This window comes from Apodemus sylvaticus, chromosome 13, assembly GCF_947179515.1.
Source record: "Apodemus sylvaticus chromosome 13, mApoSyl1.1, whole genome shotgun sequence".
Classification (NCBI taxonomy): Eukaryota; Metazoa; Chordata; class Mammalia; order Rodentia; family Muridae; genus Apodemus; species Apodemus sylvaticus.
In genome coordinates, this window is record NC_067484.1 from 21,897,643 (window position 1) to 21,911,995 (window position 14,353).

The window sequence follows — 14,353 nt, forward strand, 5'->3', positions numbered from 1 at the left end:
TTTTGTGTTTGTGAACAGAAAAATGGACACTGTTAAATAACTATTTTATGAAAAGTCCTTAGGACAGAAAACACCAATTTCTACAATGAAAGAGTCTAATTAAAAAAAAAAAAAAAAAACCAAAAATACAAAAAACAGAAAAGGAGTCAAAACAAATAAACCCTTCACTTCATAGCACAGGGCCACAATTTCAGAACCAGCAAAAGCTAAAACCTGAGTGGCAAGAGACAATCAGACTTTTGTTTTATGAGATGAGGTCTTACCACATAGCTCTGCTGGCCTCAAACTTACAGCAATCCTCCTGCCTCTGCCTCCTGAGTGCTGGGATTATATGCACTCCACACCAAGTCCAACTTCTGCCTCATCATATTTCAGTAAAGCCCCTCACTTCCTCCCAGCCGGTCTCCCATAGAATATCAACAAATTACAAGGCAAGTTTAGGCCAGCCTGGGCTCCTTTCTCAAGGAAAAAAAGACCTCTCTCTCTGTGTTTAGGACTTATCTTGACGGACGCACACAGAAACATCCTTTAGGAAGGAGAGCTGGACGTGCGACACCAAGCCTAACTCTGTACCTCTGACAGCAAGACGGCCCGCTGGGTACAGGTAACTGTCACTAAGGCTAGCTACTGAGATTAACCTGCAGACAGACAGACAGACAGACAGACAGACAGACACACACACACACACACACACACACACACACACACAAAGTGTAAGAAAACTAAAGTGAAGCAGAGGCACAGGATACTTTTGCAGTTTGAGTGAAGCTGAGGTAAAGACGCTTTATGTACATTGTGTAACAAAGTGGACGTCACCTTGTTTTACGTGGCTAGTGCATGGAGGACGAGGGGACCAGACTAAGTGAATGGGGCACGCAGGGCGCCCGAGGGACTGCTCTGCGCAGCCTGTTCAGAGGTAAGAATTCTTCTTTGTCCTGAAGCATTTGCTGCTGCTTCTCAGGAACACCTTCCTGCCCATTCCAGGAAAGTTAACAAGGTTCTGACACAGTTTGCAAAGACAGTCAGATGAAACCAAAGTGAGAAAGGGCTGAGGGCTGTGTGTGCTGGATGACTGCGGTAAACGTGGAAAGGAGGTAAGGCCTGAAATATCTTTAATAAAATAGAAATCATAACCAAGTCTGTGGAGGTGGAAACACTTGCTTGGTGGCGCTTGCCTCTTATGGGCCGGGCACTGAGGGGGGTGGGGGGTGGGGGGAGCCCAGCCTGAGCTGTGCTCTCTCCATCTGTGTGGCCTTGGTTAAAACACTGCTCACAGGCGTTCTTAAGCTACCGCAGGCCTAGTGAGTCCAATGCAGACATGCCCATGTCCTCATGTCGCCGTGACTATGCAACTGACTGCCCATGTCCTCATGTCGCCGTGACTATGCGACTTTTTGACTGGTCCTCTTCTCTTCCAGCTTTCATACTCCAGTGAGAGAAACTTAACAATATTCCTACCTTACAGAATAAAATCTGATTTTATTTTTGAGTTGAGGTAAGGTGATGCTAAGAACAGTGACATGGCTAGACAAGGCACGCTGCCTGTTTACTCATTTCGGTCTTAGTCCCGAAACTGCTGACATAGAAAACGACCCCTTTAAAATCAATTTCTAAGACAAGTGTTAAAATGGTGTTGACAATGAAGGAAGGCACAGGGCTCAGAAAACAAAATACAAAGCACTACTAGGAGGTGACCCAGAAACTTGCTAAGTGCGATTATTTCTGCACTAACAGGAAGGGCACAGGGCATGGACAGCAGATGTGCCCATCACGGCCATGACCAGATCCTTCCCACTGGGAAGGAAGATACCGTTCCACAGTCAACACCATAAGGAAGATCCAGTAACTCATGTCTTTCAAACTCTCGTCACAGGGTGACATCATCTCTAACACCCATTAAGTGATGTCCCCACCCAACAGCACACCCTGAAGTACAACTGCAGAGCTCAGTCTCACTGCTACCTACACACATCTAGCAAGACCGTCACACGGCAGTAACTGCGCTTAGTGAGACTTCCGTTCTGTGACACACAACCGAAGTTAGACACACCAAAGCACACGTCATTCACCACACAGCAGGCTCATGGGAAGTGCATAACTGAACCATGTTTGCTTTGAAATGCTGAAATTCTCTCTAGAATTTAATTTCCCTATGTTACAAGTAACTAAAACTCAAGTAGACAAGACAGAAGCAAAGTAGAATGATGACTAATAATTTTTAAAATAATGTTACATAATTACTATAATTATTACTGGTAAAGTTTGTTGAGACAAATAGGTAAAATTCAAGATCTGTCAATACATGATCTGGTAACTCTACTACCAAAACCGAGAGTGACTTTAACAGAGACTCATCACAGTGAGTGCTGTCTCTCATGAAGGTATTCCCGTACATTTCTTTCATGTATTTTTAACTTTAAAGAAACTTGGTGAGAAAAGTATTTAAGTAGATGTAACATGAAAAGAGTTTTAAAGGCAAATTTTCATTAAATTCGCTGACATGCGATTTAGCAAGAATAACTAAATTCAACATTTAATTCGAGGATGATCTTTATTCCCAATTTTAGCTTACATTTATACCTACTTCATGGGTAGTATATAAAGTTACATATCTCATATAAATTTAACTATATTGAAAGACTTTAAGTGGTTTACAATTAGCATACATTTCTTATCATTACAGTATTTCCTCTTCTCTATTAGAAAAATATATTCTTCAAAGAACAGAAATAGATTATCTGATGTTACAGAATTTAGGTTGTCTTTTTTTCTGTCACGTTTTCTTGGTATCAGGAGAAAACCATATAGGCATCATGTCACATACCGATCCAGTTTTTAAAGTGCATGTTAAGTCCATGTGACTAATTTATGGCACTAATTGGATTTGAAATAATATCTAATGAGAAAATCCACCCAAAAAGAGGAATTACCTGGTAGCAAGCACAGGATGGGCTGCCTGGCAGCTGAGGGTAACACTGGCAGGTCAGAAGGTGAAGACATTTCCTCGGGGAACCGCTCAATAAGGTGCCCACTCTTTGGGAGCTCCCAGGGTAGTCACAGGAAGAACCCCAGTGGGAGTGCAGGGACCCTCACAGAGACTGGTGCCTCTGCCATGCTAAAAACTTAGAGGAAAGGGGTCATCTAGATGCTCTGCATCCTAAGCAGAGCTCTGGGATTTCTTTGCCTGGCACTTGATTAGCCTTTGTGAGAGTCACAGCAAAAGGAAATCTTAATTGGAACTAGGGGTCTGAACTTGTAAATTCTCTCTCTCTCTCTCTCTCTCTCTCTAATTTAAAACTTGGTAATTAGTGTGTGTGGTTTGCTCACATAATGTATGTAAACAATACATATCTGCCACTGTGTATGTGTGAAGGTCAGAGGACAGCCTTGTGGCATTGGTTTTGGTTCTCTCTTCCTGCCTTTAAGTAGGCTCTGGGGAGCAGGTCACTGGCTCGCTAGGTAAGTGCTTTTTACTCACTGAGACATCTTGCTGGCCCTCGTAAATCCTTACTTTTCTAATTTCTGCTAGCTGCGTTACTTTTTTTTTTTAATCTCTGATCTGTAAAAACTTTATATATTGAACCTGCATGTAATTAGTTACCAATTTATGCCTGCTCTGCACTTATATACTTGCTTCTGTGAACAGATCTTCAAGGGCACATACGCCCAGTTTTCCTTTCCTCCTGCCTCAATTACTCTGCAATGTCTTATACTGATGGCCACAGTGTTAGTTATTCCTGGTCCTTGTTTCCCCTTAAAAAAAACTTCTGATTGTATTCATGTATAAAATATCCTGTGCATTAAAGTTTAGAAATACTTTTCATAGAGAACACAAATGGAGTATATTCACAGTAAGTTCACAGGAAACCCACCCTGACAATGACTCACTGTGAAATACAGGCGCAGCCCCTTTCCCACACTCTGCAAATCAAAGACAATCCACCAAGATCTCCATGCCTGAAAAGGCCATCAAAGCCTGAAATGAAACTATACATCTAACTTCTCTGGCCTTAACTAAAAGTCTTGGTAGTTCAGTTTCACATTGTACTGTCTTCAGTCAAACTTTCTAAAATCTAAACACCCAAAGGGGAAGACAGGATGGGAATGTGTGGGGATGGGAAGACTCTGAAAGCAAAGGGAGAATGGAGTCAGGAATTAAACCTTCCCTTCAATAACCTCCCCCGTGAGGCCTTGTCCTCATTATCCTGCAAAGCCTCCAATTGCAAGCCTCTGTTCAAAATGCCTTCGAAACACTGTTGGAGTAGTACTTCAGTGACGCATGCTTTTGCTCTCTACAACTCTTTCTTAAAATGTCCTTTAATACCTGTGTACTCAAACAGCAGAGTTGGCAACAACACACTGAACATTTCTACTAGTCTTCGATAAAATACACTTAGCAATATAGTGACCCAGGCAAGAAAATGAAGATTGGCCGGGTAGTGGTGGGCACATGCCTTTAACCCCAGGGCAGAGGCTGGGTCAACCCAGCCTACAGAATGAGTTCCAGGACAGCCAGATCTATACAGAGATACCTTGTCTCAAGAGAAAAACAGACACATGATCAAACAAAAATAAATAATAAACAAAACAAAAATCCAACCAACCAACTAAACAAAAAATAAAACTAGACTAAAATACAGTTCATTACCATAACTCCCAATAATTATTAAAGATAGGCTTCTATCAACAGATGTAAGAAATGTCATTACCTCAAGACAAAGTGATAGCTGAATTTATGCTGTAGACAAGAAAACAAGTGCCTATTTAAGCAAGCTTAGCTTTGGGCCTTCCATGGCCTCCCTGTCCCTCTGTATTCTTCAAGACTCAGAGATAAACCCATGTACTGTGCTCCCTCTACTGGCTCTATAGCTATGGCTGATCACAGTGTGGGAGATCTGCTATGCAATCTCTTTTCAACACACTGGAAGAAACTAGTTTGCTCTGTTTGGGGTCTTAAATGTGTAAACCAGCTCCTCCTTTGTGTCTGAGAAACAGACAACTGACATAATGATATTAAACTAACCATATTCTCAGGGACACCTGGCCCCACTCCAAACACAGTGCAAGAGCTGTATTACCTGTGATCTAAAACCTGGAGCATGTTGTCTGCCAAACGGACTGTTTCCTGTCCTATACAACTGATATGGGAACGAGACCAGCAGTGGACAGTGCCCAGTTTAAGGAGGCAACTGGAGATTTCCCAAGACAGCAAACACTTAACACTTCTCCTAATATGCCTCAAGTATTTACTGAAAACCCATATCACAGTTTTTGGCTTGGATCCATGGTCACTCTATAATGTCTTCAAGTCAGTAAGGAGAATGTGGTCATTTTGCTGTTGTCGATAATGAAGGTGACTAGGAGGAGAAGGAGAAGCAGGTGATAAGGTGCCAATCCAAACAATGACAGTAAAGGGCTGGGACTTCAAGAACTCACCATCAAGAGTATTGAAGAGTATAGGGCTCACTGGGGAAAGGTATCACCACCAAATCTTTGAATTTGATCCTCAGAATCCACATGGTAGAAGGACAGAACTGACTCTCATCTCACATATTATCGTCAGGTTTCCATACATGTGCCATGGCATGTGTGTGCCCCACACACATACATAATAAACACAACTTTATATAAAAAAGAGTAGTCTACAATGTACACATTTCTGTCCTTGTTTCAGAGAAAAGGTAAGGAACATCTCTACTCCATCCTCTGAGTCCAACTGCTTGTTGCTTTGTTCATCCTCCATTGAGAGACATTAACAGCAAATGACATTCTCTCCCGGTCCTAATACCCATTTTCTCTTAGGAAAATGAAAGCTTTGGGCAAAAGATACCAAGCATAAAGCTGTTTTAATTCCACGTTTATTACTAGAGTGGAGAGAGCTAATCTTTATTTTCAGTAGAGTAAGTATCATGCGCTACACCATAGAGTTTCATGAGCCAATAGTATAGTTACATAATATTTGATCCCAAGCTGCTTTTATGTAATATACTTAATTATTTGTCAAGTAGTCTGTTTTTGGAAAATTCGTAGCTTATTGTTAGTCTGATAAGAAGACTATTTAGACAGACACAAACTGTCTGGGATTACAAAATCTAGTATGTTCAGACTAAAAGTAAATATTTATTCAGCTAGAATATACAAGTCTATCTTTGTGAGGAAGAAACATTTGTTTCTCAATGAAAGATAAATTGTTATCTCAATCATGCACCATTTTTATTCAACATGAAGTTTAAATTCTGTGTTCATTCTGAATCTGGAGGTGATTAGCTGATACTTCTGGGGGAAACATTTAAGTCTGAGAACAGAGTTGAAAGAAGCATCTTCTCAGTTACTTACCAGGAAACAGCAAATGGCAACTTCCAGAAAGGAAGGGTGGCCCACAGCAGTGCAGGCTCTTCCAGTTTCCCTCCTACTACCGGGATAAACACGAGGACAAAAAGCAGCTTGAGGAGAAAAAGCTTTATTTGGTTTACATGTTCCAACCCCAGCCCATCCTGAGTCAGGGCAGGAACTCAAGCAGGAGCAGAGACGAGGGCCCCGGGGGAATGGCTTACTGGCTTACCCTCCATGGCTGCCCAGGGCCCCCGCCTCACCATCTCTAAAGGGCTGGGCTCTCTGACATCATCATTAATTAAGAAAGTGCCCCAGAGACTTGTCTACATGATGGTGGCAATCCCTCAATTAGGGCTCCCCCTTCCCAGGTGACTCTGCTTTATGTGAAGTTGCTTTAAAAAAAAAAAAAAAAAAGCCCAGACAAGTACATTGGCTTTGAGACATTTGGAATGGAGCCTTGAAGACATGGGCTAGCAGTTAAGAGCACTTGTTGTTACTGAGAACCTGGCCTCAGTTCCCAGCACCCACATGGTGGTTCACAATCTTCTATAACTCCAGTTCCAGGGGATCCTTCTTCTGACCTCCATGGATACCAGGCACTTAAGTGGTGCACGGTAAGTACACACAGGCAAAACACTCATACACACACAATTAAAAAAGTTGAGACAGAGGGAGGGAGATGATGGATGGATGGATGAAATATAGAGATAGATAGTCAGACACACAGACAGGCAGACAGATATACATTCAGGGTGAACTGGCAAATGAATGTGAAGTTTTACCATGTACAATTAAATAACACCGTGCGTGTGTGTGTGTGTGCGCGCGCGCTCACAGAGCAAACATACTTATAGACACTAATGGTTTTAAATTAAATTAAACCTAAAAACAAGTTTATTACTTATGTTATAAGGGCACACTAGAAGCCATACACTGGCTCTTCGTACCTCTGAGCCCTGTGGACTGGGGCATGCCACTTATCTGAGACTTGGTTTCCTTACATGCAATGAAGGTTGACTAGTGACAGATACTGAACTGCTAACTACCGCTGGCCTCCCAGTGGCAGAACTAGCGTGCATGCTAGTAACCTGACCTGACATTGAAGTGCACACCACCACAGAGACACCAACTTCTGCCCTGCAGCACCAGTGGCTAGCCTGCACACCTGGTGGACCACTGATACTTACCTATTTGCACTGTTTTAGGGTTAGACCAGGCTCCAGTGCATACCAGCACGTGCTCCAACGGCACGCAGCTGTACCCTCAGTACAATGTATCACTTCCCATACCAAGGACGTTACTATTCTCTTATCTTTGTGCTTCATTAATGACGTGCAAGTATTTAGGAGGGGGGAGCCACGTGTCCTGCTGCAGCGAGGACAGTCTCACGTGCAGATCCGACCTGTCTCCGCTTACACTCTTATGCTCATTTCTATTACTCCTCCCCCTTTGCTCTCCTACAGACTTTCTTATTAAACAGCGAGGTGTATGAAACTGTCCGTATTCTCTCTGGGGGCAGGGCGCCCACCGCGCCTCTCTGGTTTGGCTCTCAATATCTGAAGCACAGCCCTTTCTCCATTTCAAATGGCTCCAGACTCTTCTATCCCCACGTCTGATCTCAGTTCTTCCCACATCCTGTCCCATTCCCTGCTCTTTTCTCCTAAGTGAACCCTTTGTGTCTCTCACCCACTCTTGCCTGTATTTTCTTTTATACTACCCCACGCTTGGAACAAACTTACTAGTCCTCCAGGGCAGGTCTTCCAATCGCTGTTCAAAAGCCACACTAGTCAGCAGCCTACCTGAGAACAACCGTCTCTGCACATGTCCTATTAATGAACGGAACCGTTCACTCAAATTCTTTAAGGCTCAAATCTGAAATACTTTAACTCACTGCTGTGTCTCACCATATCTCATGCCAGAGTGAATGTCAGTCCCTGAAGTTCTCCACAGAATTTGACAGAGAATCAAGCTTTCAGCTCCATCTTTATCTATTAAACAACTGCAGAGGGATCTTGTAAAAGTCAGAAACCCAAATACTGCCCAAGAGGACAGAGAGACAAAGCCACACAGGTGGTCACTCGATTGTCAGAGGACAGATCACACTCACTAACGGCACTCAGAGGGAGTCACTGAGTGTCATGGGGGTTGGTGAAGTAGAGTCCTGGTGTCACCCTGCTCACGTCACGACATCTGTTCAACTCTGAAAACCACCTCTGTGTCTAAGCTCAGTGACAGTCAGGACAGATGCTCTGCAGAGGGAGGCTGGGACAGTCAGGTGATGACAGGAAGTCAGAGCGCTGCATCAAGAACCACCTTCTGGAAGGATGGACCAAAGCCTCAGCATTCCCACTGGAAAGTTAGTTATTTTGTAGTGAAGGACTTTGCTATATAGCATGAGCCTAGAACTCACTACCTAGGCCAGGTTAGCCTCAAAGTTGTGGAATTTTTCCTGCCTTGTCTTCCTGAAATAGGAAAACTTCTGAAAGATATATATATATATATATATATATATATATATATATATTTGGTTTTTCGAGACAGGGTCTGTGTAGCCCTGGCTGTCCTGGAACTCACTCTGTAGACCAGGCTGTCCTCGAACTCAGAAATCCGCCTGCCTCTGCCTCCTAAGTGCTGGGATTAAAGGCGTGCACCACCACTGCCCAGCAGAGAAAGATATTTTTTTTTTTTAGATAAAGATATTTTTAATGAAATAATACATCTAAAAAATGAAAAACATTCTTCAAATATTTGAAAAAGAAAAAACCCAACCAACCAAGCAAACTAAAATAAAACCCGAGATCAGTAGGCTGGGATGTAATTACACTTCTGGGAAATAATTGTATTTCTATAAATACAGGGTATCAGGAGAAAGTTTTCCTACCTGGACAACCTCAGACAATAACCAGGTTATCCTTTGATAACCAGGTTATGAAAGGCTGCATGACAACTACCCACAAAGCCATTACACACATGTGTGGGGCATATATGGGGAAGGTGGATTTTATGTCTTTGGTTCTGGGGACCATGACACACTTCCATGTACTCTAAGGGAACAAGGTCATTTGACTGCAAAGCCTACTTGATGATCACTTTTCATCTTGAAGGCAAATTACACGACCCCAGGAAGCATATGTCCTGATACAAGAAAAGCAGTGTCTTCGTATGTCAATGGATTTCCCCTCAGGATACAAACACACTAAACAGGACAGAGGTAAGCAATGGCGGAAGAGCTCGTCTTGCTCTCTGGGATAGCGTTCTCACTGCCACAGAACGAGGCTACCATCATTTTTTTGACTGTAGAAGGAATTGAAAATGAAAGCTTCTTCGAGTGGTTCTCACATAAAGTACCAAGTAGAAAAGGCAGGATGTACAAGTTCCCCATCCAGGAGTGGGTCCTGTCTGGTCCAGTCAATTTTGTCTCTTTAGCCCAACAGTAAGATGGTGTGGCAGAGTTGGCATGCGTTGTCTGGAGGAAGTATGACACAGACAACAGAAATGGGGGTAAGCCTCTAAGATCTGTCTGCTCAGAAGAATTGGGGCAAGCTTGGTACGGCAGCACACACCATAATCCCACAAGGCAGGCAGACCTTCCAGAGTTCAAGGCCACCTTAGTCTACACTGGGATTCCAGGCCAACTGGGAATATATAGTAAGACCTTGTTTTTTATTTTTTAGAATCATGGGTAAAGATGCCTGTTTTTTTGTCTATGTTTAGATTCTTTGCAAACTTCTAAATAACATAGGATATCAAAAAAGCTTTAGTAACAGACTGTTTTCATAATCTTGCTTCAAAGCATATTAAAAACCAAATGACCTGTACTTTCTCTGAAACAATGAGCTAAGCCTAGAAATAACACCTGACTAGCAGGTGGACAGGCAGAGCAGCAGGAGTCCAAGACGGGACAGCACAAAGGGCACAGGTCGGTGTGAGGCCCTGCTAGAAACTGGTAGCCGAGGCCCGTGGCCGGACTGCAGACTGTCCATGGAGCGGCTCAGGGAGAGCACAGGGTCTTCACGGATCCAGACATGATGGACAGACAGACCCTTCTTCTCAGTGTTGCATTCACAAGAGGGAGGGACAGCAGAAGCCAAGTAGGAAGTAAGATCTCTCTAAACAGCCACCACAATGGGAAATACTGCTGATTCTTCCAACAGCCACATAAGAGTTACACAAAATCTGGTAGCTAAGTAACTCTTGCATTTGCTGCCTGGTGCCAGGCACAGAAAGTGACTCTTCAGAAAGACTATTTTAAAGCTAAGGAAGATGGGAATTCTCCTCTTCAACGCGGTCATAACACATTGTCTCTACGGCCTGTACTGTATGTTCAGTACCACAGTGCTGGTTAGGATGTGAAAGTGGCTAGCAGAGAGCGACAGAACAGGAGAAGGCCCTGCGCTATAGCAGTGAGCATTTCATGTAGTGACGATCTCTGACTAGATGACTTATGGATCATAAGGAAACACTCCAGGAGCTTTGGTACAATTAGCTAAACTACAGTGAGTCCTCCCCAGACCTGCTTTTCTTTTCTTTTTTTTAAAAATTGAATTTTTATTCAGGTTCTAGATTAATAAACTCATCTTTCTCTTACTATCTAACATTTTGCAGAAATGACACTAAGCATCATTGTAGCTCCAGCAATGCCCTCCAAACGTGATCTGAGGAGATTAAAACTGAAGGAGACCATGTGAGGCTGAAGGGGGCCACACATGCAAGGCACACACTGCTCTCTGCCCAGACTCCAGGGCTCTGACCACTGAGTGCGAGGCTGCAGAGCACACCTTGAGTGCCAAGGAGGGCAAGAGTGAGGGTTTGCATGTCCTTTGGTCTTTAGTATACACTACTTGAAAACACATGCAAACTAGAAGGTAAAGGATCAGAGGGAAGGGCATCAAGAATCATTGTAAATAAACATCTCAAGCCTATGTCATTGCTCTCGGTACAGAATGGACCTTCAGGGATCATTAAAGACACCAGCAAATCCTCAGGAGAGCCACGTCTGCCTGCTTCCTTAAAGTCACTCAGTCACCAAACAGGGGACTGACAAGGAAACCAGACCTGTCAGTCACCATCCTAAATCATGTTCGGTTGCTGACTGCTGATTTTTCCTCCTAGTAGTAGGTAAAAGTAGGACTTATCCTTTGGGCTACCATGGAAGTCTATATAAATGCTTATTTTATAAGATCTGGTTAAAACATCTGAGAGGGCCTAGGATGCGGTTCAGTGGTGGAGCAATTCCTAACATGTGTGAGGCTCTGGTTTCAATGCCAGCACAGTGGCCGACGGGGGTGGGGAGCGATAGGCTGAACCCCAAACAAAAAGCCAGTGCTGGAAGAGAGAGCAACTCTGGGCCGGAGACAGAGAATGGGAGCGTCTCACAGCCACTCACTCTACTTCTGTGAGAACCAACATAATTCAAGCTTCTACCAAGAGTTAAAGGCAGACTTGGTGCCCCCAGGCCAAGTCTCCAGTCCAGTGTAAGGAGCTGAGCTGAGCAAAGAGAGGAGGCACCTGGCTCTAGGACTCTACAGAGAAGTTACTTCATTGCCTCAGACTCCTGTGAAAAGTCGGAGAGGAGGCGCCTGGCTCTAGGCTGCTACAGAGAAGTTACTTCATTGCCTCAGACTCCTGTGAAAAGCCGGAGAGGAGGCGCCTGGCTCTAGGCTGCTACAGAGAAGTTACTTCATTGCCTCAGACTCCTGTGAAAAGCATAAGAGCCAGGACAACACAGGACAAAGGCAGAAAAGCCTCTGGAGTCAGAGTGCTCCAACTCTACAGGTGCTTCTTCCACTTGTGGCAATTTCTATGATCACTCTGTATATCTGTGCCTTACCCATAAAACAGGAATATAAGGTAACGTCTCAGAGAGCTATGTTGAAAACTAAAGCAGTAAGTGTTAATTAGAATCACATTTGTTGGAGAGATCAGGAAATACCAGTTATTACCAATGAGGACATGGCGCATGGACACACTATCATGTGCAGCCTTTAAAAATCCACATTTTTACACATGGTACAACTAAGGTTTATTTAAAACTAATTTCTAATGAGCTAGCTCTTTTTTTTTTTTTTATTATTCGATATAATTTATTTACATTTCAAATGATTTCCCCTTTTCTAGCCCCCCCACTCCCCGAAAGTCCCGTAAGCCCCCTTCTCTTCCCCTGTCCTCCCATCCACCCCTTCCCACTTCCCTGTTCTGGTTTTGCTGAATACTGTTTCACTGAGTCTTTCCAGAACCAGGGGCCACTCCTCCTTTCTTCTTGTACCTCATTTGATGTGTGGATTATGTTTTGGGTATTCCAGTTTTCTAGGTTAATATCCACTTATTAGTGAGTGCATATGAGCTAGCTCTTATAAACAGCTTTTGTGATAAGCAGATGCCTTCCAGTTTAAGACCAAGCTAAGAGCACGCATGGAAACATGCCTTCACATCATTCTCCAATTCCTATCTCAGCTCAAACAGGAAACAGTGAAAAACGTAATGTAGCTGAAATATTTACATTTCTTTTTATTTTCCCAAACAGGGTTTCACCATGTAGTCCTAGCTGCCTGGGACCAGGCTGGCCTTGAACACGGAGGGATCCACCTACCTCTGCTTGCAGAGTGCTGGGATTGAAGGCATGTAGCACCTCACCCAGCTCAAAACCCTGAACTTGGAAGCTGTCTGCTGAGGATCATGGAGTACATGCGTAGTGAGACACACTCATCTTTACAATGCTGACACAGTCAGGAAGATGGAAGTCTGATCAGAACAGGGACTCTGGGAAGCCTGCAATTTTACTGCCAGCTATCGAATCTCTGCCCAGCCATCCTAACTTCTTGGATTCTCTCGTCTTCCTCATCTTTTGTAGCCCAGAAATAAATAATCTTGTCGCTGTAAGTCAGAGGGCCGGGGTTAGACTGAATGTGACTTCCACTGTGCAGGCACTGAAGTGGCTCTCCTTTCTACCTCAGCCGCGCGCGCACGCGATGGCTTAGTCACCAAGGGCTGGTAGGTGAAGCTTTAACTGCTGATTTACATCACTGTCTATTTAAGCTCGGGAAGTCAAATAAATGTGAAGGGCTGGCATCATGACATGCCAAGGCATGGCAAGTGGGTGGAATTACTTTTCTTCCATATATGGCAAAGCCTGTATGTTTAACTCTGTGAGACATTCAGTAACCAAGAATATTTCTCTAATAAGCAGTTGTGCAAGTCTGCATGTCTGAATGTGCACATGGCAGTCCCTGCAAATGGCAGCTGCAGGGAAAGTCTCCAACACGCGGAGTTTTGTGTGTACTCCAATCCTCTGTATATACAGTCTAAATTGCATGAGAAAGTGTTCAGGAACTCTGGCCACACCTACAGACCCATAGAACACATCAACTGTGGCTATGGTGTCTCCTTGACCTAAGAAGCAGTTGGTGGATAAAAAGCAAATGGAGAGACATTGCTCCGCTGGGGGTCAACGAAGTATCCCAAGATGGCTGGGCATAAACTTGCTCTAAAATCTATTGATTGTGTATCTTTTGTGGAGATCATACCCCCAAACCAGAAGACAATTGGAAACACCCTAAAGTCCTGGAATGAGACCTTCCACACCAGATTGGCTGGTCTGTCTGAGAAACCACCAGCTAAGCTTCCTACATGGCCAATGTAGCAAAGGCTGGCTTGGAGGATGATTTTGAAAAGAAGTATAATGCCCTGGAGATTCCTGTGCCTGAGGATACATAGCCCTGGTGGACAAGGAGGAGGAGGAGGAGGAGGAGGAGGAGGAGGAGGAGGAGATGAAAAAACGGTACTGAGTTTGTGTCTGGATATCAGCTCAGTATCCAGGAGTCTGAGAAGCAACTAGAGAAAATGAAGAACATAATTCCCTTTGACCAGATGACCACTGATGACTTGAATGAGATCTTCCCAGAAACCAAGCTAGACAAGAAGAAGTACCTGTACTGGCCTCACTAGCCCATCGAGAATCAGCAGCCCAGGAGGGAGCCCTGACTGACATGAAATAAAACATTTACATAGTACAAAAAAAAAA

At 43.8% G+C, this 14,353-nt stretch overlaps 1 protein-coding gene and 1 pseudogene across 3 annotated transcripts in view; one reads left to right on the plus strand and one right to left on the minus strand.

The window, feature by feature from the left end:
- Positions 1 to 14,353, minus strand: part of Dym (dymeclin) — a 262,686-nt gene that overhangs the window by 104,534 nt on the left and 143,799 nt on the right. The gene's annotated exons all lie outside the window — the stretch shown is intronic.
- LOC127664095 (ATP synthase subunit d, mitochondrial-like) lies at positions 13,796 to 14,313 on the plus strand (annotated as a pseudogene).